Consider the following 5,227-nt stretch of genomic DNA (forward strand, 5'->3'; position numbering starts at 1 on the left):
GAGGAAAGGCGAGCGTGGGGGCGCACGAGCCACTTCACAGGGGCTGCCCTTCGGTCACTGCCCGCCCCACGCTGGGCCGAGCCCGAGTTTCTTTGGTCCGGACGAACGAAGTCCCCGCCCATCTACGATTTTCTATTGGTCGAAGGCCTGCCAGAGCCGGAGGGTAGAAAGCGGAAGTGCGTGGTATCTCAGCGACCAACATTGTACCCGCCTACGTCGCTACTAGCAACGGCCGAGACGAGCAGTTGTTTCTAGCCAATGAGGGGCAGGATTGGGAGGAGTCGCCGGCTGCCCTTCTGCGGGTCCTGCAGAAAGCTTCTGCGCCTGCGTCACTAGGAATGCATGACATCATGTGGGGAACTGAGACCGTCTGCAGGTTTTGGCTTGTGAGGTCGCTGCTTCGCAGGCTCGCGGGCGGACAACCCGCCCGTCTTTGTGTCACAGAAGGGGAATGTGAGTTTCTGATTTATGCCTTTCTTATGCCGAGGCCCAGAGAAGGGTGGCGACTTGCCTTAGTGTCTGGATTAAAAATCAAGCCCCAGCCCTAGCTGGTTTGGCTCAGTGGATAAAGCCTCGGCCTGAAGACTGAAGGGTCCCAGGTTCAATTCCCGTCATGGGCACATGCCCAGGTTATGGGTTCGGTTCCCAGTAGGGGACGTGCAGAAGGCAGCTGATCAGTGTTTCTCTCTCATCATTAATGTTTCTATCTCTCTCCCTATTCCTTCCTCTCTGGAATCAATAAAAATATATTTAAAAAACAAAAACAAAAATCAAGCCCCTGGGGACCCTTGCATCCGATTCCTGAACCCTCTCTAGGCACATCTGCCTCCCCTCTTGCTGCACTTGGGCGCTCCTGGAAACTTAGGACCGTCTGAGCAGCAAACACATCAGCTTTATTTTTATAAATTCATTTTATTTTTCTTTATTAAGGTATTACATATGTGTCATTATCGCCCCATTGCCCCCCATCGTGCTTTTTCATGCCAACAAGCCTTGCCCAAACCGTACCTCCTACTTAGAGAGCTTTCCCTATTCAATTCTCAGATCTTGACATAAATGTCTCTCCCCCGCCCCGCCTTCCCTGTCTCACCTCAAGCCCCCAGAGCCAAATAATCCTGCCTCTTTCTCTCTGTCTTTTCAAAATTCCCAGCCCTAGAGCTTCAACTGTGACTGTGCCTTTGAGCCTGTCTCCTTTCACAAACTGGGAGCGAGGACAACACCCACTCCCCCCACCACCCCGCCCCCCCCGCCCCTGCCACCAGCCTGCACTTTTAGGACCATGCTCACTGAGGGAGTTGGGAGATGGGGAAGGGGAGGCCTGGGGTACTCCTTCCCCTTTATTCTGACACTTGAAGGGCAATCTTGAGTAGGGCTCCTGGACAGGTCTGAATAGCTCAAATAACTTTTCCAAAAAACCTCCACCCAGCCGTAGCTGGTTTGGCTCCGTGGATAGAGCGAATGCCTGCAGACCAAAGTGTCCAGGGTTTGATTCCTGTCAAGGGCACATGCCCGGGCTGAGGACACCATCCCCAGTGTGGCAGCCAATCAATCATTCTCTCTCATCACTGATGTTTCCATCTCTCTCTCTCTCTCCCTTCCTCTCTGAAATCAATAAAAATATATTTTAATATTATATATTAAAAGAAAATTTTAATATATATATGTATATTAAAAGAAAAAAGCCCTAATCGGTTTGGCTCAGTGGGTAGAGCGTCGGCCTGCGGACTCAAGGGTCCCAGGTTCAATTCTGGTCAAGGGCGTGTACCTCGGTTTCGGTCACATCCCCAGTCGGGGGTGTGCAAGAGGCAGCTGGTCGATGTTTCTCTCTCAACGATGTTTCTAATTTCTCTATCCCTCTCCCTTCCTCTCTGTAAGAAATCAATAAAATATATTTTTTTTAAAGAAAAGAAAAAAAACCCTCTACCCAGTCTAGATAGGAAACTCCCAATAAAGGGGGGGGGGCTTGCATAATTTAATCCTTGACCTACATATTCACAGGGTCACCCCCTAACCCACCAGCTCACTGAGACTACGGTTCTTCATAGCTAAGGGTGCACTTGACGTATCTTAAAATTTCACTTGTCAGTTATATCACAATAAAGCTGAACAAAAAAGTCACAGGTGTGCCATGCCGAGGTAGCCTCTGCATCAGAAGCAGGTTTAATCAGCACCTTGATTCTGGGCAGACTCTCCAAGAGCAGGCCCTTACCATGGGCATCTAAATGAGTGACCCAGACAGTTATTACAGAACTGCAATCCGTTTGTTTCCACAGTTCACAGCCGCAGAGTGGGGTGCCCTTAATCTGCCAGTTTTCCAAGTGGCACACTACACAACTAGGCCACTGGCAGCAGTCCAGGTACCTGAGAACTGACTGGTGACAGGAACAACCACATCTGATTTCAGTTCTGCACAGATGGCATTGAGACGAAACAGCCCCAGGGCCCACAGGACACCAGCAGGTTTCAGCTTAAACCACCAGCGAACCAGGGCCCTGCACTTAGGGGAATCTCAGAGGATTGGGGTTCCCAGTGCCAGTGGCTTTGGATAAAGAATGGAGCTTAAAATATCCTTCATAAGGGACAGGGACCACATGTTCCTGTAAAGTCAAGGAGTTGCTGGGCCAGTGTAGCTTCATTCTTTTTTTTTTATTTTCAATATATTTGGTTTTTTTTAATTGATTTTCAGAGAGAGAGAGGAATACAGAGATAGAAACATTGATGGGAGCCTAACTGGTGTGGCTCAGTGGTTGAGCATTGACCTATGAACCAGGAGGTCAGGGTTGGATTCCTAGTCAGGACACATGCCCAGGTTCTGGGCTCAATGCCCAGTAAGGGGTGTGCAGGAGGCAGCCGATCAATGATTCTCTTACGCCATTGATGTTTCTATCTCCCTCTCCCTTCCTCTCTGAAATAAATAAAAATATTTTTTTTTAAAAGAAAGAAACATCATCAATCAGCTGCCCAGGTATGTGCCCTGACCAGGGATCGAACCAGTGACCACTTGGTTCATGGTTTGATGCTCAACCACTGAGCCACACTGGCCAGTCTAGCTTCATTCTTGAATATGCAATTTGCAGGAGACGCAGGAATTTTTGGGCCTTTCCCACCATGTGAGTAGTAGAGTTCAAGTTGACTCACTCCAAAACTGGAACACCAAGCCTGTTGAAAAGGAGACAGCAGACCAAAAATGGAGTCCCGTGTAGGAAAACCCCACATCAACCAAATGAGTCATAATACCTAACCTGGCAGTTTCAAGGGCTCTTGAACTGTAACCTTTGACCGCTCCACCTGGAATTACCTGATCAGCATCAATGAGGTAAAATTCCTCAACTTCCATCCCCCTGACAAGGGCAACCTTGCTGGAAACGATGTGTTTTTGCTAAGAATTTCCTTTTCCCACCTTTAAAAAAAATCTTTCATTTTATGGAGCCCTTTGGAATTCCTTTCTACTGGCTAGATAGGATTTTTTTTAAAAAATATATATTTTATTGATTTTTTACAGAGAGGAAGGGAGAGAGATAGAGAGCCAGAAACATCAATGAGAGAGAAACTTTGATCGGCTGCCTCCTGCACGCCCCCCACTGGGGATGTGCCTGCAACTAAGGTACATGCCCTTGACCAGAATCGAACCCAGGACCCTTGAGTCCGCAGGCCGATGCTGTATCCACTGAGCCAAACCGGTTCTGGCTATAGGATGTTGACTGATTCAGGAATCATTGAATAAAGTCAACCTGTTGTTTAAATTGACTTGTTAGAATTTTTATTTAACAAGCCAGAGAAGTGCATGTTCCTAAAAGTCACACTTCAGGTTGGAAGAGTCCCGACTAGTAAGCTAATTAATGCTTTTAAAAGTGTACATGAGCCCGGCTGGCGTGGCTCAGTGGATGACCTATGAACCAGGAGGTCACGGTTCAATTCCCAGTCAGGGCACATGCCTGGGTTTGCAAGCTCAATCCCCGGTGTGGGAGGATTAACAATAAAAAAAGCGTACCTGTTAGTTGTGTCAGGGTGGCCCTGAGTTCTAAGGGGAGGCTACTCCCTTAGCCAGAGGCTCTAAATCATGAAATCATCACAGAGACGTGGAGCTATGTCCATATCCCAGGGGCCTATGAGGGGCTGGGCCTCCTGTCGAAAAAGGGGAGACAGAACGAGAATAGATGTTCCTTCCCTGCGGGAAGGACAGAGCTCGGTACATCTGCCCGAGTCCCAAACCACTGCCCTTGGAAAACAGCACTCTGGCCCTAGCTGGTTGGGCTCAGTGGGTAGAGCGTTTGCCTGCAGACCAAAGGGTCCCGGGTTTGATTCCAGTCAAGGGCACGTACCTTGGTTGCAGGCCTAACCCCCAGTAGGGGGTGTGCATGAAGCAGCCAATCAATGATTCTCTCTCATCATTGATGTTTCTATATCTCTCTCCCTCTCTCTTCCTCTCTGAAATCAACAAAAATAAATTTTTTTTAAAAACCACTCTGCATATGGTCAGATTGCAATAGTCACCCCCACTGGCAGAGAGGTGATGACACCTTAGACATGGCTATGGAGACTGAGGCCTCTAACTTGCCAACAAAAGAATATCATGCCCTGGCTGGTGTGGCTCAGTTGGTTGGGCATCATACTGTGCACCAAAGCGTTGCTGCTTTGATTCCCAGTCAGGGCACATGCCCAGGTTTCAAAGTTGATCCCTGGTGGGGGGCATGCTTGGGAGGTGATCGATGTTTCACCCTCACATCAATGTTTCTCTCCCTCTCCCTCCACTCTCTCTGAAAAACACACACAAATCAATAAAAACATTTTAAAAAAATATTTTTTAAAGAGAGCATATCATTTACATGATGAAAACTGTGTCTATCAGGGGTTAGTGGCACTTGATCTAAACCCTCACCTAACCTACGACAACAGACAGGGTAGTTTGTCTCCTTAACCCTACTCAACACTGCTCTACTGACCTCACTCTGGTGCTTAGGGGATGGGGAAGCACACACATATCACACATATCTCCTACTATATTCTGATGTTGAAAAACAAAAGAATGTTGCCTTGCCCTAACTTGTTTGGCTCAGTGGATAGAGCGTCGGCCTGTGGACTGAAGGGTCCCAGGTTCGATTCCGGTCAAGGGCAAGGGCATACACCAGTGATGGCGAACCTTTTGAGCTCGGCGTGTCAGCATTTTGAAAAACCCTAACTTAACTCTGGTGCCGTGTCACATATGGAAATATTTTGATATTTGCAA

This window comes from Myotis yumanensis, unplaced genomic scaffold (genome assembly GCF_028538775.1).
Source record: "Myotis yumanensis isolate MYYU_CA2020_CCGP unplaced genomic scaffold, mMyoYum1.0.hap1 SCAF_23, whole genome shotgun sequence".
NCBI lineage: Eukaryota > Metazoa > Chordata > Mammalia > Chiroptera > Vespertilionidae > Myotis > Myotis yumanensis.